The sequence below is a fragment of the Physella acuta genome, unplaced genomic scaffold (genome assembly GCF_028476545.2).
Source record: "Physella acuta isolate Inbredline_101_S28 unplaced genomic scaffold, ASM2847654v3 ptg000966l, whole genome shotgun sequence".
In the NCBI taxonomy this organism is placed as follows: domain Eukaryota; kingdom Metazoa; phylum Mollusca; class Gastropoda; family Physidae; genus Physella; species Physella acuta.
Genome location: NW_026732483.1, coordinates 237,075 through 251,302, shown reverse-complemented (window position 1 = coordinate 251,302; position 14,228 = coordinate 237,075). Strand labels below are relative to the sequence as shown.

At 33.9% G+C, this 14,228-nt stretch overlaps 2 long non-coding RNA genes across 2 annotated transcripts; both read right to left on the bottom strand.

Moving 5' to 3' along the window:
* Positions 1 to 3,240: 3,240 nt before the first annotated feature.
* Positions 3,241 to 7,081, bottom strand: LOC131953950 (uncharacterized). The gene is made up of 5 exons (XR_009388717.1): positions 7,029 to 7,081; positions 6,704 to 6,891; positions 5,141 to 5,209; positions 3,671 to 3,721; positions 3,241 to 3,366 (listed from the first exon to the last, which is right to left on the bottom strand). It is a non-coding gene; the product is annotated as an uncharacterized LOC131953950 (long non-coding RNA).
* Positions 7,082 to 9,818: 2,737 nt separating this feature from the next.
* LOC131953957 (uncharacterized) lies at positions 9,819 to 13,130 on the bottom strand. Its single transcript, XR_009388723.1, has 3 exons — positions 13,051 to 13,130; positions 12,558 to 12,599; positions 9,819 to 9,900 (listed from the first exon to the last, which is right to left on the bottom strand). It is a non-coding gene; the product is annotated as an uncharacterized LOC131953957 (long non-coding RNA).
* Positions 13,131 to 14,228: the final 1,098 nt, after the last annotated feature.

Here is a 14,228-nt window from a genome sequence, read left to right as displayed (position 1 = left end):
TTGTTTTCCTTTAATACGGTCATGTGGGTTTTATTGAATAATTAAAAACAAAATAGACTTTGTTTCAAGAAGGAACGATCAAATACTTTAGACTTCTCGTTTATTTTAATCTCATATTCCCACGATACTTTTGAATATTCAAAACTAAATAACGACTTTCAAACTTTTAATAATTGACTCCCAGTCTCCCTTAAAAAGCATTTTTCTCAAGGTGAGTAGTTAGCTTGTTAGAACATAAAGCTTGAGGTAGTGATGATGTATACACACTGACATATGCACACAAACACACACACTGACACACACGGAAACACAGACACACGCACACACATACACACGGACACAAACTCAGACACACACACGCATACACACACACACAGGTAACCGCGTGCATCACGTTTAATCTTTCAGTAACTATTTTTATCACCTAATGTTCCTTAAACTCGCTATAAATAAAAAACAAGCAACATGGCAAAAAGTATTGGTAAACATCTATGTAGGTACTTAATGCATGCTTTTTTCCCTGGATTTTACTGTTTCAACTGAAGTAATATTTAAACGTTTTTAATCAACTGTGCATATATATTTTTGTAATAGTTTTTAAAGATTACTTAAAGTTGCATATTAACACATAATGTAAATGTAAGCATTGGTATTACATGTTGATTACAATATTAGAGCTAAGGATTTTCTGTACAGATCCTAGTGGGTCTTTTAACAATTATGGTTCATATAAGAAATACACTTTATATTTTGACGATGTTATTTTGTTGCGATGTTTCGTTTGTGTTTGTTTACTTATTGGTTTACTTGTATTGTTTTCTATTACGTCAATGTATTTTTGTGTGTTTACGTTGTTTGTTGTATTGTTAAGCTAACTATTGATTTGTTTTAGCTGCAAAGCGTTTTTATTAAACATTATTTTGTAGAATTGCCAATGAGAAAAGTGCTGCAGACATCTTGTGATCAAACATGGGAACAAAGTGGCTCAAGTTCGCCTGCATTGTGTCTGTCAATACACAATAACCCCAACCTGACCTTATACACGATGAATGTTTACTTATTTCTAAAATTATAGTTACGGGGCAGATGGTGTTTTGACTTAATTTTGACTTAATCCTCTTTGGAACATAGGGCCTCCACCATTTCCTTCCATTTATTACACTCCCCGGCTATTAATGTTGCCGTCTCCCAAGACATCCCTGTTGGCTTCAGTTCTTTGATAAGACTCCAACTCCAGGTCTGTCTTGTACGCCCTCTCTTCCCTTTTTCCTGGGGGTTCAACTCAAGCGCTTGGCGTAGAGCAGATGGAGTAGAGTTCAGCTTTTTTTCACAAACACGGACTATGAAGGGATACTGTGATTAGCACATTGCCCTCCCGCCAAATGTTTGTCAGGTACTAATTAGAGCTAGGTGGTCTCAGCAACGACATAAGCACTTAAGTAAGTTTCCTTAAGCAACTTATTTTGTAAAAAAGAAATGCTGTTTTTTATATCACAACTATTATCTAGGTTTGAGAAACAACGAATAAATCAAACACACATTTCAAATCAATTGAAAAGCCTTTTAGCATATTGCTATGCATTATGTCCATCAAGCTAATGTGTAATGCCAATGTTTAACGTTAAATATTTCTGTTGTGTTAGTATCTATATACTACTAAAAGTCAAGTTTGTTTACATGTTTGAATATTTATTTTTTTGTTTGTTTTTTTGTTTGTTTGTTTGTTTGCCTGATCAACTATTGTGATATGTTCGACTCAATCTGGATAGCTGTAAAATAGTATGTAGGTAGAGAATAATTTTTTAATGCAGACAGACTGTTAATCACAAATTTATTTAAAGACGTTAATTAATTTATTGATTTATTCATAGTTAAATTAACCGTATTTTTTAAAAAATGTTAATACTTTGAATAAACTTTGTGGGGATAGTGACGTCCCTTGATATGTTAACTTTTTGGTACGATAAAAATGGCGGACTTCATCATAGACTTTGTGGCCCATTCAAAAGTTTAACGCGTTACAAAGCTAATTTTCTGCCGGCTATAACTTAAACAATACGTCCGTTTGCTGTATTTATTACGTTCCAACACTTATATCAATTTTCAACTGTCTTTTTCATTTAGTTTTACGATAAATTTCTCTAGATCTAAAGATCAGCTATCGAAGGAAATTTATGAATCTAGCCTAGATCTAGATCTAGCCTAGATGTAGGTCACTAGATTCAATGTAAATTCTGGATCTAGACTTAATGTAAATTCTACATCTAGAATCTATTTCAGGCCTTAATTATTTTATATAAATCTTTGTTTGGCTTATTTAAGATAAAATTTAATTTGAAAGTTAGTACTACTAGACTTATTTTTAGATCTAGATCTAGAATCTATACGCGTAAATCAAGTTGCATAAGGAGACACATAGTATAGTATAAAAATTCACTTGTGACGTCACGAGTAAATAGCTAAAATGGTAGCGTAGTCAGCTCTCATGCAGGAGGCACGGGTTCTAGACCAATATGTCAATGAAATTTTTTTTTTCAATTTTTTTTTTTTAGATGTGAATGATAACGTTGCCTATCTGAACTTGGCAAGATACAGGGCAGGTGAAGTAGAGTTCATCTGTTTCTTTGTCCTAAGCATATGAAAGGATAGTGTGGTCAGATACATGCTCGGCTGGAATTGTTTTTTAAACGATAAAAACATGTTGTCTGAGACTTGGCAGGACACTGGGCAGGTGAAGTAGAGTTGAGTAGGTCACCTGTGACGTCAGTTTATGAAGGGATAGTCCGAAATCGGTGTTTTCGGTGTTTTTAAAAGATAAAAAACATATATTTGAATGTGGGGTCTGTTTTTTGTGACGATAAGTGACACTGCAGTAGCGTACCGAGGAGGGGGGGGGGGGGACGGTAGGGGAGGGGAGGCAGGGGGTGGGGAGGGGAGGCGGGGGGTGGGGGGGGGGGAAGGGGAGGCGGGGGGTGGGGAGGGGGAAGGGGGGGGGGGGGGGGCATATGTTGGGGCGCCAAAATGGTTTGGAAAAATAAATTGATAGGTTGAGGGGGGTTCAAATCGAAAGTTTGAGTGGGGGGGGTGCACATCAAAAGTTTGAGGGGGGGGTTCAAATCGAAAACTTTGTCCCCGGGCGCCGGGAAGGGTCGCTATGCCTCTGAGTGACAGACGTGATGTTTTTTGATGGATGACCCCCGAAACCCACAGTTATCCAACGGATGACGGGTATTCTAGTAGTACCTAATATTCTTATATAATTCTCCAGTGAGAAAAAGATTACATCAAATAAAGTAACATAAAAACGACATGACGCAACTGTTGTTAGTATCATATATTTAGAACATCTTGGCAGTTGTCTTTCATCTGAAAAGAAATTAATTTTTAAAATAAAATAAAATATATAAATAGAATGATCCTAAAGGAAAATAATAATCAACATCAAATCTCAGCCGATTGAATTAATAAGTGCCATTTAAAAAAAAAAATGTTTTTCTACTTCATTTCTCTTTCGAGCTTCACATGAACTATTATGAGATTTTTTTAAAGTGTGTCTTAAACAACAGTTATAGTAACGATCAGCGAATACATAGTCTTATTAAACATGTAAAATTTAGACAAAGAATTTCGAGAAAACAAAAACATATACGACGAAAAAAAACGCTCATACCCTCGAACTATGGTGTACATGTGATCACAGGTACCTTCAAAACGGCCCATTCTAGGAAGAAAAATATCTGAATAAATACATTTTAGGATATAATTTGAGATAGCGTGTGCCAATAAAATAGTTGCTCTACCATTATGGTGTATCTGATACCGCACTTAAAGACAACTGCATACATAAATAGTTGCACTACCATTATAGTTTATCTGATTACATCACTCAAAGACAACTGCATACGTAACTGCACACATGACTACAGCTAAATGAATATATATAGAGACAACGTTTACATTAATAAACGTATGGCTGAACCTATATATATATATATATATATATATATATATATATATATATATATGACTGCACAATAAATCTATTATATATCTAAACATAGGTAAACCTACTTGACAATGAAATGCAAGAAAGCAATGGCAAACACATGTCAATGTGTCAGATGTGTGTAGTGATTGACACGACAGGGAGACTGAAGTCGAAACAAGTCATGGCATCCAAACTATTGAACTTTTTCAATTATCTTATACCAGCCGACCCGCAGCGTATCATACACCGCTATTTAGTTGTTTTATTTTCTACTTTTCAGTAATTCATAATTTGTAAATTCGACAGTACCAATGCTGCCACTGAAAATATTTGCTTTAAAACACTAACCCCCCCCCCCCCTTTCCCCTTTCCCCTAACCCCGACCCTACACCCCCCCCCCCCGTGAAAGCAGCCTCCTCTTAGTTATTTCTTAGTTACCTTAAAAAAGTTTAAAATCGAACTAAATTATCTGCCCCTAATAGAAACCCGGCTGTACGGCTCTACGATTTGTAAACATTTAGCTTTGTAAAAATTTAGAGTGAACGCCGCTCACCAGACAATGTTGGGGTGGGGTGGGGGTGGTAGTGATAGTGATAGAGAGAAAGAGAGGGGACTGCAAGGAGGCGCTTGCAGCTCGTTTTCTAACTGATCCCAGAAGAGAATTATATATATAGATATTGTAACAGAGTTACTACAATAATATTAAAATGAGGGTTCTCTTTAGTTTAGTACACTGTGCGATACAACCATTCGAGTCCTAGAATGACCTTATCAAAACATTTTATTTCGAATTTTTAACTTCTTTTACATACAGACTTTGCTCCGCCTCCCCCCCCCCCCTCCCGCACACTCCCATCCCCGAAAAAAGTCTATCGCCCCCACACCATGAACAATATTTTATATAGAAACAAATATATTTTAATGTTCCCCCCCCCCCCGAAAATATTAAGAGCACCCCCTCCCCCAGAGAAAAAAGTTTAAAGGCAATATTGTTTTCATATTAAACGCAATAATTTACAAACACTAAGTAATAGGTTTTTTTCTATTGTCGTGGGTTTACCTTATTTCAAACCCCGAAAGGTATTTGGGACACCATAACATTTTTACATATATTATATTTCCTGAAACCCTTAAAAAAAACTAAATAATTACAATTCGCAATTGTTATCGCCACAACAGTCAACTTGGACCATGCATGGTTCACCTGTCCGTTGGCAGCAACTGTTGGATAAATTTCATGGTTATCACGTCATGTAATATTAAAATTGTATGATGAAAACAAGATGAGCGATGATTTTTTACACTAAAAGTAAAGCACTTTGCTAATATATATATATATATATATATATATATATATATATATATATATATATATATATATATATATATATATATATATATATATATATATATATATATATATTATATATATATATATATATATATATATATATATATATATATATATATATATATATATATATATATATATATATATATATATATATAAGTAGTATATTAGGTCCCTTTTGGGTATTATTTGCCTGGGGGTGGGGGATGTGGAGCAGGAGCAGGAGCAAAGGTTATTTAGGAAATTACTCGGGATGCGGAGGGGGATGCGCAGGCGCCGCAGGAACAACGAGATATAGGAAAATACTCGGGTGGTGGTGGTGGCCGCAGGAACGAGATATAGTAAAATACTCCACCATCTGGGGGAAGGTGGGGGAGGCGGAGGAACCGCAGGAACAACGAGATATAGGAAAATACTCCCCCACCTGAGGGAGCAGGATGGGAAGGTTGGTGGTGGCGCAGGAACAACGAGATATAGTAAAATACTCAGCAGGTGGGAGAGTAGGTCAGTGGGTCACCACCGGTGACCTTGTGACGTTATCACCATCGGTGACCTAGTTACGTAATCACCAGTGGTGATCTACTTACGTAATTTTAATGAGATTTTTAATTAATTACTTTGTTTTTAATTAGTTTAATTATTTTTTTAAATTTTAATTTTTAAATTTTTAATTTTGTAATTTTAATTTAATGACTTTGTTTATTTTTTAATTAGTTTAATTATTATTTTTTAATTTAAATTTGATTTTTCATTTATTTTGTTTTGTAAATTTTTATTAACTAGTTACGTAATTTGATTATTTGTTTGATTTTAATAAATTTAATTTAATTTTTTTTTTTAATTTTAATTTTGCAATTTTAAATTTTAAATTTAAACCTCCCCATCCTGCTCCCCTAGTTGGGGGAGTATTTTACTATATCTCGTTGTTCCTGCGGCGCCTGCGCATCCCCCTCCGCATCCCGAGTATTTTCCTAAATAATCTTTGCTTCTGCTCCTGCTCCACATCCCCCACCCCCAGGCAAATACTACCCAAAAGGGACCTAATATACTACTTATATATGTATATAAGCATATATATACAAGCATATATATATATACATATTCATATATACAAATACATAAATACATATATATATATATATATATATATATATATATATATATATATATATATATATATATATATATATATATGCAAGTTTCTTTGCATTTAACAGTTTTATGTATTATTAAGCAATGTTAATGTTAATGTTACATTAAACTAAAAACAATCAAATGTATCGCATCTATTATGTTTTTATGTTAAATGTGAATTTTACTTTTAAATTCAGACGTGTGTGTTGAAACCCTTCAAGTGTACTCACCCGTTTGATGAGCTGTAGAAGTTAGCAAGACAAACCAGAACAAGGAGAGCTGCGACCTTCATTTCAATCAACTGATGAAAACTAAAATGTTTTTCTTACAAATGAGGCTGGACAGTTGTAGTTAGTTATAGTAATTTAACAGTATTAAGAAAATGTCAACATTAAATAGTTCCTTAACCTAATGTTGCCTGTAAAAAGACAATATAAACATCAAATTTTACATTAGTTAATGATATCCCTTAAAATAAAATTAAAGATCTATCTAAACTTTCTAAGATGTTATCTATTCTAGTTTAGATATATAATAGCATATAATAGTATTAACCCCTTTTTAAAGTTAGGTTTGCTAACTCGCATTTATTTATCTAGGCTATGAGTCAGCGTTATCCAGCAATATCCAACCATTGGTATAACAATCAGCTTAAAATAAATTGGATTGAGTACCACTTAATCTCGACTAAGTGTATGGTTTAAATTGGCATGACTTCATCACGTGCGTGTTGTTATAAGTATTAACTGGGCTTGTAGGTAATCATCAGCTTCACAGAGTGTAGGTGAAGATTATAGATGGTTAAGGTAATACTTACATATAGTTCAGGTAATACTTATATATAGCTCAGGTACTACTTACATATAGTTCAGGTAATACTTACATATAGTTCAGGTAATACTTACATATAGTTCAGGTAATACTTATAGAGAGTCATCAGATATAGATAATTAGGTAATTTACATCAAGCTGCTACACGATCGATATACATACGCATATTTTTTAGACTAAATAATACTTAACATTAGTGCATGTGATACTAGAGTGGGCTCTACGTGAACATTATCAGAGGAGTTAATACCAAGCGTTATCCGAATTGCTGTAATAACATCATTTAAATATAATAACATAAGTAGATTAAATATTGCACATAGTTAATTGGTTCCCATCTCATCGATAAGTAGTGCACACAGATCATTACGGTGTACATTTTACATTATTTAGTGGTGCACTTACACTATTAACGAGTACACATCACATTCCTAAATGTTACACATCACATCCATAAATGCCCCGTATCACAACCCTAATGTTGCACATCACATCCATAAACGCCCCATATCACATCCCTAAATGCTCCATATCCCATCCTTAATGTTACACATCACATCACTAATGTTGCACATCACATACCTAGATGCTGCAATTCACACTAGGATACACTTTCTGTTTAAAGATGTACATCTCAAGAATGGAGATGGTGCTCATTATAATGTTATTACATTTATTTTTCTGACGCTTCACATCGAATATGTGCGCAAAATTCTGTGCGCGCTTTTATTTCGTTTAAGCTCTTTTCTGTTTGTGCTTTTTCTGTTTGCGCTCTTTTCTGTTTGCGCTTTTTTTCCGCTGCGCATCTTTCTGGTCACCGTCTAGCTCATACATTAGGAGACTGACCTGTGTGCTGAGTCTTCTACTGGACCGAATGGACCATGACCAAAGCTTAACAGTTCCACTGGTTGTTTCTGACAATAAATAGCTAACACTACATGTGGTCCCGTATTTCTAAGTTTTTTCTTACTCGTCATACAATACTAGAATCTGTTTTACTATAAGAATTACCCCATATATTTATCTTTATTTTTGTATCTCAATGATCTGTATACATCGCTGTATCAAGTAGACACCTAACCAAAATTATATCAAAGCTGTCGTCTCAAATCTGTCGACACCAAAATGATAATAGTGATACATTCACGAGAGACATAGAGACAAGAAACATGCACACATTTAAAAGAGTGACACTATTGGTCTTTTTGAAACGCTTTGTACAATTTCTATATGAAACGCTTGGAATCCATATTTAAATAAAAAAAAAACTAAGCACAAAAACTCGCATCTACACTTCTATAAGTCATCAGAAAGAAACAAGTATGTACCACTGTCCTGAAATACTAGACTATATTATATCATTATTATATTTACAAGAAACTTTACGATTTAAAAAAATGAACATGTTTTAAAATATTAATAAAAACTACATAGTTTTAAAAAGAAAAGCTCTCTGATATATTGTAGTTTCAATCATAAATGTTATTTTCACGAGATTGTAACTTTTGATTGCAAGAACACCTAACAGTGTTAAACTACCGCGTAAATGCGATAAAATGTGCATAAAGTGGCATGTTACTTATTAAGCTACAAGATATTTATTTTCTGTTGCAAGAATAAATTTTCCATTTGCGATTGAGAATAATATACAGTTAATATAAATATAAAAGCTTTAGTTAAAATAGCTTTTAAACATTGATTCATTATTATTTATTAAATTAGAAAAATATTTTTTTTCCTTTTTAGAGCATAACTTTTAAAGCATGTTATTTAAACGTTTTCAATTACATCTTTTTTTCAAAAAAACTTAACAATTTTAATGCAATAAAACTGCTTGAGTAAAAATAACTAAACGCGAAATGAACAGAAGCAGTACACTTATACTAGGGCTATATAATGAATATGTTATACAGGAAATATACATTTATATACATTAATTATTTTAAAAAAATAGCCTTTAATTAAGTCACATCCCATTGTTATCGAATCAAGACACGTTCCTAGGTTGAAAGAAATCTGAGTAAAATAAAGTTAATTTTTATAGGGCAAGTGAAGTAGAGTTCACTTGTTTCTGTGACTTCTCGGCCTTTACTTTCCCTAATGTGAGTTGGGTACCCACCAGATTTGGGTGTACCTGTTTATTGACTTGAACCCGGACTCGAACTCGAGACTTACGGGTTAGCAGTCAAGCTTTGTACCGCTAGACCACTCGGTCCCACTGTAAGAAATAGGTCCGGTAAACATTGTTGAAATTTAACTCGTTAGTTTCTATCCAAGATGGACGATAAACAGACAAAAGCACAAAAGACAAAATCACGACAGAGAAAGTAAAGTCAATAAAACGCTTATACAACTGAAAGTTTTGTGTCATCTTTTTATTATTTTTGCTCGAAGTTGATTTTAATGATTCTTATCACTGTAAAAATAATATAAAAAATACATTATTTTTTTTTAAATATGCGGAGATTAACACAAAAATAGTAAATTAAAAATACTGCCCGAAATCTATTACCCCTGAAACTCGTTTTGAGCTGGGGGGGAGGGGGTAGTTAACAACTTCCATCTCCTCCTAGTGGTTTTTTTTTGGAATCTGTGACTAGGGTATGAGTAATATGTTCTTTTAATTGATATTGTCTTCTCATAACAAGAGAATGTATGCTTATTTTTACTTTCTCGTATATACGAAGCATAGAAAAAGTCTTGTAATCGTGCAAAAAAAAATCGACATTTTTGCAAATCTCGAAGTTTTAGGGCTCCCTAAGACGGAAAAACATAGTTTTGCAATCTTGTCAGTATGTCTGTATGTGTCTGTGTGTCTGTGTGTATGTGTAAACACGATAACTTGAGTACCGTTACGGCTAGGTTGATGAAATTTAACATACAAGTATTTTATCAAACTCGTAGTTCCGTATCATCTTTTGGGCGATTTCCGATAACCGGAAGTGGAGCTTTTTCTACTTTTAATGTTTAAAAACCCTATAACTTGAGTACTATTTCAGATAGATAATTGAAACTTCACATGTAAGTAAAAGTTCTAATTCTCTGCCTTCAGTCAACATTTGAGTAATTTCCGTCAAGCGGAAGTAGTAATTTACGCTATTTCCGATTTCTCAAAATAACGCATGTGAATTTATAAAGTACTAATAATATCCCGCACTATTATGCACATTTTATTTGGCGTTCAATTGGTTGTGCCATTCTTTTTTACGAGATTCTATTCTATTATAAAAAGTTTAAGTAATTAAAAATGGATTTAAAATATTGTCTACGTCCCGAGTTGCCATCACCCGTGGTGTTATATTAGAATATTTGAGCAAGTTTAGGGGAGATCACTCACGGTTTATTTTTTGCTATTGTAGTGCTATTGTTTTTAGCGGGAAAACAAAAGTAATTAGTGGAGTGGAGTCAAGTTAAGAGTCCAAGGTAAAAAGGTGAGTAAAGTCAACGGTCATAGGGAAAACAGTCAGGTGAGTTAAGCTAACGGTCCAAGAGGAAAGTTTTAGTGCGGATAAGTGAAGCTATCGGTCAGTGTGGAAAACTTTAGTGGAGGTGAGTTCAACATACAGGTCCAAGTAAAAGAGGTGCAGTGATGAGTTTATAGGGATTTATGTTTAGGTTGATTTTTGTGTTCAGACTGTGTTAAGTTTATATGTATTTATGTTTGGGTTGAGTTGCATGTTCAGGCTGACTTCAAATGTAAAGTGTGGTAACAATTTTTCAAACACATGAAACAGATGTGGACGTAGACGTGCTTTTGTGAGCTAAATGTGTGGGGAGATGTGTTGCATATTGAAGGAGAAGTTAAGGTTTCAATGCAGGGCTCGGTGTAGGTGTAGGATGTAGCGTGTTAGGTTAGGGGTGTGTTTTTTTAGGCAAGGAGTAAAGAAATCGGGATAGGGTTAAAGTATGGGTCGGGGATGTTAGGGTCCCAGATTTGAGGCTGACTATTGGTGTCGGTTGATGTGGTCTATAGGTGAGGGTGTGGTAGAGATATGTTACGTGTTAGATTTCTCGGGTAGGGTTGCGGTATTTGATATGTGAAGTAAGGGGTTCGGTACGAGAAACGAGATGTTACTTGGCCAGGGTGCGGTATGAGAAACATATTTGTGTAAGATTGTCTACAGCTTAATTGTTGGAATACGTAGTAAGTTATAAAGTGTTGTATACGCGTACAAATATCTAGAAAATACAACTATCTAATACTATAATGGGCCACGTTCGCACATCTCTCTCTCTCTCTGTCCGCAAAAAATTTTCGCCGGACATCACGTCAGAAACGGCAGCGATATATGAAGAACTTTATACGGACTTTTGTTGAAAATAATATGTTAGATGTTTTAAATGTATAACCACAATTTTATTTAAAGAAGAAAAATATAAAATAAAGGCGTATTCGAATGTAGAGAAACAGCATTATTTATGCAACCGGAAAAGCATTAATAGATGTGTAAAAGAACGCATAAAACTGTGACGACAGTATTGCTTACTAATGACGTCATCTGCCGTGTTTATAATAAAAAAGAAATGAACTATTTCATTCAAATTTGATTTAGATCTACGTACACTATGAAATGTATACAATACAATTTTTCCGGCCTAAACTCATAACATTTATTTATACAAAATCTTTGTTTGGAACTGGCTAATTTGGGATAAAAAAATTAATTTGAAAGAATAGGCATATTCGCGTAAGTTAAGATTTTAAAATACGTCTTTCATTCTCTGTATTTTATAAGGTGCCTAAATAGCGGAGATGTTAGTGTACTAAAAACCACGCAGGTGGTGCGGGTTCGAGACCCACCAAGTCAACTTGGTTAATGTATTTTTATTTTGCTCGGACTAAACTTAAAAAAAAAATTCAATTAGGATTCTAGATCTAGATCTAGATTGTCGGGTGTCCGATAAGGCACTTCCAGGCGCCGCAGGCGCTTCAAATTTGGCAGGATCTTGCCTTGGGGCGACAGAACACGGGGGCCGGTTGGCCGAAAAGTCTACGATGAGGGGGTCAAAACTGACCTCGACTGACCGGTACCTTATATGAGCTATAAATCGAAAAAAAATGTCCACGGAGGAACCTCTTCATAACTCTTGAGGTCGTAGACCGACCCTCGGGCGAATTAATTAAGCATTCAAATTCTCAATGTTTTCGAAAGCCTAAGCGAAGCTGGGCAGCATGCCTAGTTTTAATTATAAATAGTGTAGGCCTAGTAACTTAGCGCAAAAAAAAAAAATCGAAGATTTAAAATATCCTACATTACTGATCCTGATAGTTTATTGCAAGTACCACCAAATTTACTGTGAATGAAAAAAATACGAATCATTGATTAAATTAATATACTGGATTTAATAGAATGGCAGATAAAAAATCTAAGAGGTATTTCTGTTGTTAAGATAGTACCTCTACCTCAACGTCTTATTGATTTATCTTGTAACTTACATCCTACTTCCATTTTATCATAACATTTGTTTGACTTCAACCTCACAAGTTGTATAAATCGAAATGGCCGAATATACTATGAACCTATTACTTAGCTAATTGCAATATAAACCCATTGCTTCTCAAAGCCAATTATACATTATACTGAAGCATATAGCTAATACATAACTGATGTTCAGCCAAATCGTTTACACCATTAGCTAGCTTTAATCAATATTCTTATACAATATAAGACAGATCAGATTTAACAGACATCATTTCAAAAAGATGGTATACAATAAGTAATTAATTAAATGTAATGACTTGTACCTTGACCCCAAGCAGACATGGTCAACGCAGCAGTCCGATGGAAGGATGCATTTTTGGTTGGTGGAACTACAACAGCTGGTTGTTGGAAAGAAAGCAACTTCAGTCAGATTTGAAATGTATTTAGTATACTTTCCCTAACGATTTTATAAATCGCGACCGACGTTAAAAAAGTGGTACACTATTTTTCAATGGTAAAACAATCCAATAGATCATTTTCGATCTAGGTTACTTCTAAAAGTTGTTGAATCACATAAACATTTTTTTTAAACTTTAAAAATGCATTTTACTTTTTTATAAACCAGTTTTCAAAGACGTTTCTGTGTTAAATTCAAATGTGTTTATTTTCAGGATTATGCGTTAAATACATTTAAATTCACTCGCCTGTCCGATACTCCAAAGAGTTTTGTAAGACACATCACGACGAGAAGAACTGCTATCTTCATTATAAACAGCTGCAGAAAACAAAAGCAATATCAATTTCTCTTATCCTTTCACACAAAATTTCAACTTAGTGTTTTTGTTTCATTTTATACACTGCATTTACAACAATAAAATAAATTTAAAAGAAAAAAACACTAAATATTATTTTTTAAAGTGTTCTTAATTTTTTTTATTAATTTTCTTATTATTAATATCATTTATCTAAATTAATAAATAAAGTCTATAAACAAAATTGGACAAAACGAATTTACCTAATTTAGGAAAATAAATGATTCAAATCGATGCGTTAGGTTAAAACAAACTTAGTCCGACAGTTTTTGTAAAACTACCGTGCTGTAAATCTCAAGTTTTATTAAATGATACGCTAAAATGGAATAGATAATTTTACAGAACCGCAAGCTGTTGCACGTTTGCATCTCCCAGGTCTAATATACAAACATTGAGTGTAGTTGATATTTCTACACTGAGTGTAGGTATTAAGTGTTTAAATTAAATGAATGACGAAGTCTAGGCGAGGGGTGTAGTGGCAATCTAAAAATAATTGAAGTGATACGATACGGTGTAGTTAGTAGACAAGCTACACGAAGTTTGTAGGTTCACGATTCAGTGCTGGTTTAAAAACCGATCTGGTTAATGTTCAGTTTCCCGTAACGGTTAAGTTAAGGTTAGAGTTAAGATTAATGTTAAGCTTGAAATGAGGTTGCTTGAGGTCGAGGATGAGGATAAACATAACATTC